The sequence below is a fragment of the Glycine soja genome, chromosome 18 (genome assembly GCF_004193775.1).
Source record: "Glycine soja cultivar W05 chromosome 18, ASM419377v2, whole genome shotgun sequence".
Lineage (NCBI taxonomy): Eukaryota > Viridiplantae > Streptophyta > Magnoliopsida > Fabales > Fabaceae > Glycine > Glycine soja.
In genome coordinates this window covers 7,688,912-7,703,169 of record NC_041019.1, presented here as the reverse complement: position 1 = coordinate 7,703,169, position 14,258 = coordinate 7,688,912, and the positions used below count along the sequence as shown (strand labels likewise).

Here is a 14,258-nt window from a genome sequence, read left to right as displayed (position 1 = left end):
TTTTAAGATTTTACTATTTCATTAATGAATGCACATTTTCTTATATTTTTTGTCAAGCTTATGGTGTTTTTTTTCTTCTTTTTCCTTCAATTTTTTTTTATCATTTTTTATATAATTTTTCAAAAGCAGTTTTTAATTTTATTTTACAATTTTCATACTTTGATTATTGGGCTAGCAAATCAGTTCATTAGCGTGTAAGATAAGTGGGCTGGATGCGGTCTAGGTAAAAATGTGGTCCATTTAATATGCGGATCAGCTTGATATACTCCATTTAAATGAAGATCAAAATGGATTGGACTAACCCATATACTCACCTATAGATGGATATGGGATTGTAACATTTAAATATAATGAATTATTATCACCTTTATAATGATGTAATTGTTTATAGTGTTGTTTTACTCTATTTTGGTTTGGTATGAAACACTTATTAGGCTTATATTGGTGATGATGGGAGGAATTTGCAAGAACATTGGAACAATGGACCAAAAGTGCCTTTGCACAAGGAAATCCTCCACCAAACGAGTCAGATGTGTGGCATGTAGTTAGGAAGAAGAAAGGCAAAATGTATGGGCTTGGAATGACAGGAATGTCTTGCTATCATCTATGAAGCATCGACACCGACACAAATACTGGACACGACATGTAGACACCTGTAATGTCCAAAATGTAGGACACGGACACGGCTATATATATATATATATATATATATATATATATATATATATATATATATATATATATATATATATATATATATATATATATATAATATTAAATAAAATAAAATTACATAAAATTAAAGATGAGCTATATGCATAAAAGATCTAAATTGAAAATCAAGATTTATATATTCATCTTCATCTAAAAAGAACTTTTCCTATGATAATGAGTCACAAATGGGATAGGTTGCTAATTAAAATTTAAACATTAATATTTTATAAAGAAAATGTTAAATAAAAAATAAAATTATATTTAATCTCTTGTAAATATTAAATACAATTAATATTTACTATAAAAATTTAGTAAATTAATAATAAATAGTTATAAGAAAATGTAGAATTATTGAGAAATAAATACAGATTTACCTTAACCATTCAGTTGAAGGACCACGCAACATCATCGCCACATGGACTCGTATAGTTGGTTACACTCAAGAGCCAATGCCACCATGACTCATGAGGAAGTGGAAATTAAAAAAAATTAAAAAAAGAGTGTAAACAAAAACGTTTCTCAAATGGAAAAAAACTTTTTTTCCTCACCTTATTAATATATCATTTTCTCTGTGTGTCTCTCTCTAGAGGAAAATAAAAAGGGCAAACAAAAACTCTTTCCCCCTTTTCATCTGAACATCATTGTCGTTTAATCCAAATTGCTTTGTCGTTTTACTCTCTAAATCGGAAGTTACAACCCGCCGCCGCCGCCGCCGCCGTGCTCGGCGTATCTCTCTGCCGCCGCAGCTCCTTCATTCGAATCTCGCTCTAATGCGATTCCTCAAACATCAACCGATTCTTCTGTCGTTTTTCTTTTCTACCTTCTCTTCTTTTGATATTCGCAGTCCGGTGAGTCCTTATCGGAGGAGGAGCACGCACGATTATTAACCTGCGCATGTCCACTTGGTGGGCCGCGTCCAATCGTGCGCTTCCTGCGTCCAACCGTGTCCGGTGACGGCGGATGCAGCGAACACTGCGTCGCACTGTAGTCGTACCCGTTTGCGTGTCCGGTGCGCCTCTGACGCGGGACGCGGCACTTCAGCGGCGTGTCCGTGCTTCATAGGCTATCATGGCTCATCTTCATCAATGGAGTGGGCAAAAAAACAATATTTTAATGAATGAAGAAAAAAAATGAATGAAATTAGAAATGAAAGAGATAAGCTTCAAAGTAAAGTTGCAAATATGGAGAGGCTTGCCGAGCATAACAATGCATTGATTCAAGAATTGATGGAAAGTATGAACAAATCATCTACAATAGACGAAATTCAAGATGAGGATGGGAGTAACTAAGTGAACCATAGTGACTCATTGATATTGATTTACCTTTAATGTGATTCTGTCTCACAGCAAATGTTTTGTACTTTGTATATTAATGTATTCATATATTGACCTCATTTTTTAATTTGGTGTGTTTGTGTATTTAGTTGTCTAGCAGGTTCATATATATATATATATATATATATATATATGTATTTGGAATTTGGAAAGGCTATTTCATATACATGTCTATCAAGTTTGGAAAAATAAAAATAGGATATATTTTAATTTGTTTTATAATACAAAATAATGACCAATTTAGTGACCAATTCTTTTAAACATTCAATAAAATACATTGTTGAAGTAGTCACTAAAATTGGTGAAGAGATCAATTTTTATATCAATCTTTAAATTAGACTTTAAAATTAGTCTCTAAATATTGGTTGTTAAATATTTGCAACCAACGACTTAGCAACTTATTATAATTTGTCACTAATTTGTTTATTTTATCTATTAAAAAATTGGTTTTCAATGAATTTTTTTCTTATAGCGGTATAGGTTGAGTCCATGTATGTGTACATATCTATTTATAATTTATAATAATAATAATAATAATAATATATAAAAGTTGAGTCACAAAAGGTGATGTTGCCACCCATAAATTTTAGAAATCATAGATTCTTTCATGTTAATTTTATTTTGCTTATGTGACATACTTCTTTCATTTCACAATTTGTCATACTCTCTTTATTTCACAGTACTAATGTTTTTCAAGTGAAAGCCTGAAACAAATGTCTTTAATGAGTTACTAAACTCATTAAAATCATTCAAAAATATTAATACCAATAATATTGATATTATTCATAAGATAAATTTCAATCCTTGACTATACAACTAACAAAATTGATATTTCCCATTTAGTATGTTTTGCATATATTAAAAACAATTGCGTATATAATTGTAGAAGAATATTTAGTAAAGGAGGTGTCTCAAAGTATTCAAGATGTGGCCGGAGAGTGGTACATATGTCATCATCATCTAGGATATTGCCTACTTGCATATGAGCACAACAGATTACATGTGACCCAAAAATTAAAAAAAAAAAGTATTATTTGATGCCATTCATTGTTTCTTAAGTTAAAACAACTCATTAGTAATCTATGAAATACTCCATTTTATTATTTGCATGGTGTTATAATTCAAATATTTAATTTTATTTTACATTTCCAATACAGATATACTAGTGACAATTTTTTTTGAACATAAAAGTGTAAAACTCTTAAAGTGTAAAATGGTGCAATAAGGGGAAGGGCATAAAGGGGGAGAAATATATTTATTTCAAGGTTTAGTTATGTTTTTGATTCATGATATATACTAGATTTTTGCATTTGATCCTGATAAATCTTTCCTTCGAATCGGCTCCCTGGTATTGGAAAAGTTTTGTTTTAAATCCCTGTCGTTAAGTGATGACGTGTCCGTTAAATATTTGATAGTAAGATTTGTAACAACTAAAAAACCGTCAGTATTTATTAAAAATTATCCGTATTTGTTTCAACTCAATTATCCCTCCATACACCCTCAATTCCACGAACACTAACCTTCTCCTCACTCCATTTGCAAATCAATCTCTAGTTTCATTCCCTTCTCTCACACATTTCTCCTTGCTCTCCATCCCTTATTTCGTCATCTCGCCAGAACATTCTGCTGTGAGCTTCCACCAGCAAATCCACCTCCACCTCCACTATCACCACCGACAACTCTAATGGCGCCAACTCCACCGCCTTCGTCATCCATGCCTCCACCGTTCTTTGTCATTGACTCCCATGGCAACAAAGTCGAGGACTCTGACAGCCTCCACCTCGTCCTCACCCTCCTGCTCCCCCACCCTCTCCAAAAACATTGTTTTTTTTCATGCGTGACATGTCACTAACCTCTGTCACTCTACGTCTTCGAGCTATATATGCCTCCTCTCTCACTCTGTGTATTCTCTGTCACCGGTGGCAGCATGCGGCAACCAGGGTGGAGGAGATCAGAAGGCTCCTCGTTCTTGCCGAGGAGGAGTCTGATAGGGCAGAGACAGAGTCAGAGGCTTTGTATTACCACCAATACGACGTTGTTTTGGCGGAACCACCGAGGAACAAAGTATGCGCCGTGTGTTAATCTCCCACCACCATAGACTGCCCAAGGTGCAAAATGGTTCATTACTGGTATGCTATTGATTTCAATTTCTTCTATACGTGATTAGGTTTTCTTTTTTCTTTACTATATAATGTTGCATAATTTTTGTCTTTCTGTTGCATGAACTTGGCAAAAGGGTGCACAAAGATGGTGGTTTCAATAGAAGGGGATTGTGGGGGAGGCACATAAGGTTTTTGATGAAATGATTAAGAGAAGTTTATTTATTTATTTTTACTTTAATTGATTCTGGCATCTAAAATAATTTTTTTCAAATATAAGGAACATATTCAAAGGAAAATTTTATTAGGGATCAAATGCAAAAATCAGATATATATCAGATATCAAAAACATATTTAAGTCTTATTTCAAAGGAGAGAAATTAATATCATTGCATATGTTTATGACATATTATAGATTGGGGTGCAACTACCCCTATTTCACATTATGTAGTTCCACCTCTGGTTGTAAGTGTAAGTGTGTGCATGCATGTGCATTTGTGTGTGCATGTGTGCCATTCATTTTTTAAGGCATGATAGATCAAAATGGGAAGAAATCTTTAGGAATAAGTAATGGAAACAAATTTGGTATAATTAAAATAATCCAATTTCTGCAAATTAGGTTCAATATTATTTTTAAATATAATATGAATTAAAACAAAAATTTATAGACTCAATTTAACTTATGTTCAAGGAACATATATAAATTTAGTACACAAATTCTTGTCCATCCCCTGCAAACATCTATTCTTTCCAGAAATTAGACTCTTTTGTCCAACCCCACAAGATCCTCTAGTACTTGCTGGGGTTAAAAAAACAACTCTGAAGCATAAAAATTACAATAATCATTCCTAAATCCACCCCAACCATCCTAAGTGTTGTCAGAGACATACTTTCCTTATTCTCCAAATAGGTTCCCACAATGTAGTAATTGAACCTAGTCTCATCATGGCTATTCTTCAAAACATGCTTCACATGATTCTCCACTACATTTCCTCATATTTCCTCTAACAGAAACTAGGTAAAAGTTAGGTCACTCCCACGTACCCCTACCACCCTTGGAATGGATAGATAAGTTATTCCTCTTGCTTCCTTACACTTCCCACCAGCATCCTCCAATGACCATCCTTGCCCCACCAAACTATTGTGGGATCACGAAATGCAGTGCAGTCTACATCTTTATTACCAACCATAAGTGGGTTGTGTTTGTCTGGTTTTACACATTTTTGGAGTGGATCATTTGGATCTTTAGCTTCGAATAACATTGTAACAAGTGTTATTTTCATTTATAACTTTAGTATATAAGATCACGACTCCTTACCTAGGACTATGATGGTAGACCTTACCAATTACAAAACTTATCAAAGGCTTGGATGAATGAATAGCGTGTTCAATGGTCATCCATATATATATAAAAGAAGATTTTGATTCTATGTGATGATATTAGATGTGATGATATTAGATGACAATCTCATATTCATTCCATAAAAAAATATTAAATGATATTATTCAATTCAAATCAATATTATTATATTATGTAAATAGATTTTATTTTATTATTTATTCTATTAAAATTATATTCAATTATTATTTTATTAAACACAAACAATTCCATTTTTAGAATTTTTATTCTCAATCAATTATTTCATTCATTTTTTAATATTTTTTAATAAAAATTCTAATATTGATCATTAATGTAACTACGAAAAATTATCAATTAGTTTATTTTATTCCTTTTTAGTATTTTTTTAGTTAACAATATATCATTTTTAGGCAAAATGTATTAAGTTATATCAGTTTTGCAGAGCAACCATAAACTGATCATGTTTTGATTCATGTAATTTAAAATTTAAAAATGAAATATTAAATCCCTGAATCACATTATTGATAAAAACATGTTCAAATGTTAAAGAACATTTTAAGTTTCAATAATAACATTCTCCCATTTGAAATAAGTTTTTAGTTCAAATCATTTTTTCCCTTATTTATTCAATTAAAGAAGATTTTTATATTTCAAATTAATTTATTTGATTAATGCTCAAATTTCTTCAATTAACAATATATATAAAATATTAAATAGGAAATAATATTCATGGGATACATTTTTTATGAAGTATGAAATTTTAAGGAAACACAAACTTGATGCATCTATACCAAAATATAGTATACATCATATAAAATTTTAGTATCATTTTTATAACATTTAATATTTTATTGTATATTAATATCTTAATTATTATATATATATAAACTGTGTAAAATATTTTATACTATTATATAACTCTTTTTCTCATAAAAAAATTATAAATTAACTAATCCCTGTGCAGGAAATGAGGGAGCATTAAGTAAAATCTATAATATGTGATAGATCTTACATATGTACTCTTAAATACTATTATTAAAAGTAATTTGAGGTCAATTTCTTTTGAGAAAATTATAATCACTTCCTCTTATATCTCTATAAAATGACACATATCCCCTCTAATTTTTAAGTGATCGAACAATATTAACCTCCCTTGTTTATTTCTTTAACTAACATACACAATCCCTTGTAAAATAACATCTTTCATGCACGAAGAAAAAACACCAATACAAGCCACAACAAATGTATGGCAGAGTCCTTTTATACAGATCTCAAACTTTTGCAATAATAGCTCAATGGTGTTTGAATCATAATATGCAGCATTTTTTGATAATTTCATGTGTGATTCTGTTTTTGTAATTTTGTCTTCTTTTCATTCTTCACTAAATAAAAAAGGATAAAATATGTGTTAGTTCTATGATAAATAAACAAATTTTATGTTTATTTTTAAATAATTTTTTTTATTGAGTCTCTAATAAAATAATAATTTTATTTTTAGTCTTTAATATTTTTTCTTAATCCATGATAATTTAATGAATTTTATATTTATTCCTTGATAATTTTTTAAAATGATTTTAATCCTTTTGAAAAAGACTAACAATAAATAAATTTTTTAAAATGATTTTAATCCTTTTGAAAACGACTAACAATAAATAAATTTTTTTAACAGGTAATAAAAATAAAATTTACTAATTTATTAGGGACTAAAAATTTGTCAAACCAAAAAAAAAATATTATTTAATTAGAGACTTAATGCAAAAAAAAAAAAATACAGAAAATGAACACAAGAATATTTATTATGAATCCAAAAAATATTTTGTTTGTCATGTTTCTCAGGAGTTATGTAGGGAGCCACCAATTTGATATAAGTTCCCTATATATAAGGTAAACTTCCTCGGCCCTGGGGCAAATTTTTTATGGGATTCTTGGTATGTGATTACTTGAATATTGTGTTTTATACACCATGAATATTAATAGGAAGGAAAAGATGAAGAGGGAAGTGTAGTTGATCCAAAAAGCTCCACATGATATTAAACAGAAAGCTATATATGTGGCTAAGTTTGCAGAAAGGTTTTATTTCAGGCCATATTGAATATTGGATTGTCATCAATTGTATCCTCCTATATACAAGAATATCAAGAAAGGTAAATTAAAATAGTTATGGTCTACTTTGACTGGAATAGGAATCAACATCTCTACTTACATAATTTAACTGTTTATTAGTTTATCTGTGCTGGTTTGACATTATTGATAACCGTAACCTCAAGTTTTATATAATATAAGCTTGACTATAATTTACGGTAGAGCTAATAAATAATGATCTGAATGCAACACAAGGCAATACTTTGCAACCAAATTAATCACTTTCATAGTAGAATTATATTCTATCAGAAAATTATTTTCTGCCTTGTTTCTCCTGAATTAGCCCTTGTTAATCACTCTATATACAAGCCAGAGAGAGTTGAAACTAAATAGCTAAAAATCTTGTTTCATACCATTTTCCTTAATAAAATCAAATTCATAATTATTTTCCCGAATTTACTTTTGAACATGATCATTGGGGGGCATTCCTCGACTTAATCCTCTTTGAGTTTAGCCTTGTAAATGGAATATATATATAGCCACATGTTTTATGGAAGACTTTCAGAGACACAAACCTCAAATATTTATCCATTTACAAATAGAATCAAAGAATAATCTAATAATGGTTAATTAATTAACACACGAAACTAGTCCTTATAATTTTACCCAGTTTGGTTTTGCGTCTTCGTTGCACTTTATCCTTTTGGATATGGATTCATACTTTTTTACTCATTAAATTTTGATTCCTTACTCCTTATAATTAAAAACCATATATCTTAATGTCTATAAGCATGAGGAGCCGAAGTATTATAGGTGAAGTAAATCAAGCCACTTTCATAGTGGCACTACATATATACCAATAAAATAACTTAATTAGGATAGTTAATACATGGCATGCATACTTAAATAGGTGACCTATTTATTTAGCTGGTGGTAAATAATAGGAATCAAGCATAGTCCATTTTTTCTTCTTGCAGTAAGCCCAAATGATTCCCTCATGTCAAATTCTTCAAGTTTGCTTCCATTAGGCAGCTTCCAATCAAAATGGTAAAGCAACTGAGCAAGTGGCAACTCAATGTCAGCTATGGCAAATGCAATGCCTGGACACACCCTCCTTCCAGCACCAAATGGAATAAACTCAAAATTTGTGCCTTTGTACTCTATTGAACTATCCAAAAACCTCTCTGACTTAAATGTCTCTCACTTAAATGTCTCAGCATTAGTCCAATATTTAGGCTCTCTTCCAATAGCCCAAGCATTGATGAGTGTTGACTCGTTGGCAAGTGTACCAAATTGTCACAAGTAGTAAAGTGTTCGGAAGTCCGAGTGTCGAATCCACAAAGACTTTGTTTGTATTTAGACTAATGCAAATCCAATTTACAAGCAAGAGATAATAAATTTAAAATAAAAAATAGAAAAAGATAGAAGATAAGAAAAGATAAAATTAGAAGATAAAGGAAAAGATAAAAGAATTAAAGATAAAATTAAAAGATAAAGAAAAAGGTAGAAGATTAGAAAAGTGAAAGAAAGAAAGATAAAAGATTTAGATAAAAAAAGATAAATTCAAGATAAGATAATGTTGAGAACTGACTTGCCTAGCCTGCCTAGGATGTATGAGTTTATGATTTTTTTCTTTAGCAATTCAGGTGATTCTATCCCACCCACATCTATTCATTTACTTGTCCCTGATGCCTCACGATAACAAGCATATTTTACCTATCTATCCCCCAAATACCTATCTAATTCTAGATGTTTGCTTTGACGCATGGGCATAATGCAATCACTCTATGCCTAGCAATGATTTTATTATGATATCTTTTCTTCTTGTTCTATTAGAAGTTATCCTCTTCCGAGCGTTTAACCCCTAAAACTAATGCACGCACATCTTCTTTAAATCTTATTTAGAAGTTACCCTGTCCCGAGCATCTAACCCCTAACAGAATATAAAGATGAGTATGCAAGATAAAAACAGAAAAGAAAATAGGAAAGAAAAACCTGGTATTGCATTGATAAATAGTGAAGAGTACATCATACATCGCATTGGCTTCTAGGCCTGCCAGGCCCTAACTAAGGGTTTAGCCACTCATGGCCATTGAGGGCTTTACAAAGAGAATGGGTGAAAGAGAGAGAGGGAGTAAATGAAACCCCTAGGAGAGGGTTATGTCGTGGTCTCTTTCCTTTGTACTGACTCTCTATTTATAGCTGTTGAAGTGGGCTTTGGGCCTTCGTAGGCGCGCTCAGCGCGACACCCCCTCGCTCAGCCCGTGTAGATCGCGCACTTAGCTCGCATGTTGCAGGCTTAGCGCGTGCTTCTGTTGGATCGCGGGCTTAGCGCGTGACGCGCGTATTGGGCTGGGCCTGCTTCAAATTTTCTTCTTTTTTTCAATTTTTCTGGCCTTTTTGCTTGTTACACCTCCAGTTTTTATATCTGCAACCAAAATTCAACAAAACATCAATTTTTAAATATTTAAGCGCAAATAACTGCTAAATAATTATTTTTAAAGACAATTTTACCTTATTTTCTATTATTAAAATACAATTATTTAGCAGTCATCAATGAGGACCCTTGTCCTAGCAGGAATTTCATATCCATTGATTTCACATTTTTCCTTGCTTTCTCTAGGTAGCAACATTGGTGCAGGAGGGTGTAGCCTCATTGTTTCTAAAGTATGTCAATTGGTCCAAGTCAGTCTCATCCACATGACCCTTACTATTGTACACCCTTCTCACCTCAGCTTGTGCTTTTTTCATCACCTTTGGATTTTTCACCATTTCTGACATGGCCCATTCCACAACTGCTGATGATGTTTCAGTTCCAGCACTAAAGACATCCAGCAAATTAATGGACCAAGGAAGTCTCATAAAATTTGATCAATATATAGTAGAAAATGCATTGAAAAAATTGTGTATGAAAATGAATTGCTAATGTTCTTTTTTTTTTTTTTTATCAATACTTGAGTTGATGCCATGGGATGTGATTTTGAACAATCTGACCCCTGCTAGTAATTAAATCGTGTTATTTCTTTTTGGTAAGTTCTTTAACACGCACAAAAAGCATTAACTAACATAAAACCAAAAGGGTAATAATTAATTTCGATTCAAGTTATTTTAGTGAAGTGCGCCTAATGTATACAAATACTACGCTTCCATGGAACGACATCAAACTAAGGTCACATAGCACGATGTATATATACGATGCATATTTCTCATAATAAATTCAAATTTGATTATTTTGTTTACAAAAAGGACATTCCAGCCAAACTCTCCTTACTTAATTATTGGAACCAAATTCCTGACCATAGACCACTGTCTAACATAAATTCAAACTCCTTGTATAAGGCACGTATTTTAAGAATAACACGAATACACATACAAACCAGGATGACACATTGAAGAAGAATAATGAGAAATTGAATCTAGTGACACCTAAAATGCATATGTGGCTACTAAAGACAATAATAGAAGAACTAAGATACAAAAAACTTAATCAAGACTTCAGAGTTTAAGCCGCATTAATTACATGAATTTGCACTTAAGTTTTTATAATAGATAAAAGATAGATAATAAATGTTGTATATAAGGCATGTTTTTTAAGAATAAATACACACATACTAACCAGGATGACTGCTTTAACATTGTCATCAGTCAATGGTGGATCCAGGGGAATGTCCTTGTTAGGCTGTTGAAAGCCAAGAAGAACATCAACCAAATCCTTTTGATCAGTATCAAACAATTGTCCTAATCTTCTCCTATTTTTGTGATCTTCAATGATGTTGTCCAATATGCCATCAATCTTCCTGAACAGTTATTCAGATTTAGCCTTCACAACACTGAACATTTGAAGCCATGTAATGGAAGGATAGAGATCAGCAAGACAAAGTCCTCCAGAAAGGTGCACTGCTTCCTCAATGATGCATATAAACTCTTGCTGGTGTATGCACTTCTCACCAAGTGCTGCTCTTGCTGTTATTCCATATGTGAGTGAGTAAATCTTCTCACTGAGATTCACAACAAACCCTACACTTTGAGATATTGTTTTGATCAATGCTGATACCTCCTCTTCCCTTATGGACCTGAAACATTGCACGCGCTTGGAGGCTAATAGCTCTTCTTTGCACATCTTTCTTTCTTAGTTGCCTCCAATAGCTTCCACAGGGAGAGAAGGCAATGTCTTTGGCATTGTAAGCAACTTTGGCAACAAGTATTTGAGGCCTATTGGAAAAGATGATGTCATGTGTTTTCATAATCTCTTTGGCCATTTCCGGCGAAGAAACTATGATGTTTGATACCTCCCCTAGTTTTAGGTGCATTAAGGGTCCATACTTGGTGGCCAAGTTTCTTAGAACATGATGGGGCAGAGTTGAGCCAAAAAGTTGGTGCAAGTTTCCTATGAGAGGTAGCTTCCATCAGTGGCGGATCCAAGACCCTGAGTCAGTGGGGTGTAAATTATAAAAAATAAAATTAGTGGGTTTAATTATATAAATATAAATAAAATAAAATATAAAAATATAAGATTTTATTTACAAATTTAATAAATTTTAAAAAATGAGGGGGAGTGCACACCCTCAGTTCAATGTAGGTCCGTCATTGGCTTCCATGGCCATGGGGGTAATAAATTGGTGGTGGAACTCTTGGATTTTGATATTTTCATTGTTTTATACAACACCAAAAGAAGGAGAAAGGTAAGGAAAACATGGAGAATGAAAACCTTATCCATGGTATTGGTGGGAGCGAGGACCCTAAGAGAAAGGCATAGTATATATGAAGTTATAAAGCACATAAAGAATTAAAGATCGTGAGCATGTGTTAAGTAATAAATGTTGATAATTGTCGTGTAGTATTGAAATGGTATATTTAATCTCTTTACTTATAAGTTTTCTTATTTTTTTTTAAAATTATCCTAATTATTAAGGATCTTTAACTCCCAGTGAAATGCCTATCTCTTTTCAGAAATATATTTTAAATTGTCTATCTCTTTTAAGACTTAGACAATTTTAAATTGTCTATCTCTTTTTTGAAATGTATTTTAATCAAACTCAATTCTTCTCTTATAAATTCGAAAAATTTGTTCAAACGGATCTTCAAATGACATGTAATCATATTTTTTAATTCATAAAAAATAAAAATTAGTGTGACGCATGGTGATTGGCTGCGACTACAGTCTCAACCATATAATAATTTTCTCGTAAATTCAGCCTGTATTGGCATCCGAGTCACATTGCGATCGTTGGTTCAATTAATCAGTCAATGCTGCTGAAATTTAATTAAATTTCAAAGATATATAGTAATTAACTGGGAATAGCTGGAAATTGTTCGATAGTGAATGTGACCTTATCGAGGGAGATAATGGAGTATAGTTTTGGTAAGTGATGTAATTGCTGCTGGCTTGGAAATTATCAATATTTGAAATTTCTTATTAGCTAATTAAAGGGAATTCTTAATTTGGTGTTCCCTGACGTGCAAGGTTTTGCTGCTGCTCATTTTGATTCGTCAATATAGTTATTTATAATTATAATATATAATTATCCAACTAGAAAGGTAAAGACAGTCCAATTGATTAAAATTTGGTGATCAAGCGACCTTACTCGGCTAGCTGATGCAATATGATGAATGTAAAAGTGTAGATAACAATAAAGAAAAACTATTTAATAACGGGGTACATTAGGATTTTAATGAATTTTAAAAGACATTTTTTTAAAAAAAGTCTTCACATATCCAATCAAAATTTTAAATAATAAAAATAAGTTTTATGGTATTCAATCAAAACAGCAAGGATTTGTTAAAAAATTTAATAAAGTTCACTGGAATTTAAGTAAGATTTTTATATCACTTACCAAAATCATATGATATTTAAAAATATACAAATTTTGATAAAAAATTTAAAGTAATTTGGTAGTTAAAAAAAATAATACTCAATTTGGTACATATTATAAGACATTATTTTAAAAAAATTAGTGGCCCTTTTTATAAGGCACTTTACAATTCCTATGCAACTAGTGGGAAAAAAATTAAATGTTGCGTAAGAATTGTAAAGTGTCTTATAAAAAGGACCACTAATTTTTTCAAAATAGTGTCTTATAATAAGTACCAAATGGAGTATTTTTTTAACTACCAAATCACTTTAATTCAAATATTTCACTTCAACAAAATCATTTTTATTTCTATTCTATTCTATCTTATTTCTTTCCTATTCTCTTCCATTCCTTTCTTTTATCTCCTCACAATCAAACACACCATTACAATTGGAGTGGAGGAAAGCTCCTCCCTTAGACGCAAAGCTCATTCCTTTTTCCTCCTTCTTCACAAAGCTCTTCTTTTGGTTCTATAGAGGTAAGTGAAGTTTTTTTTTAAAAAAAATTAGCAAATATTAGTCGTTAGAATTGTTAGCCTTTTGTTGGTGGAGGGATTCGAGCCCACCACCTTTTCCCCCTTTTTTCTCCATTTACCACTAGACCAATGTAAAGACAAATATCACAAGAAGGGGATTTGAATTGTGATTTTCACAATTTACAACCTTTTCATAAACAACAAAGTTATCATCTGATGAAGTAAGACTTAAGAAAATAGATATCAAACTTTTGCAAAGCGAATCAGACGATAGTTTCAAATCTTTATAAAAAAAACATAATTTTTCAAAAGCAAAAATCAAATTCAAACCCTAGGGTCAGT

The 14,258-nt window shown here is 31.6% G+C and overlaps 1 pseudogene; it reads right to left on the bottom strand.

The window, feature by feature from the left end:
* Positions 1-11,164: 11,164 nt before the first annotated feature.
* On the bottom strand, positions 11,165-12,306 carry LOC114396849 (annotated as a pseudogene).
* Positions 12,307-14,258: the final 1,952 nt, after the last annotated feature.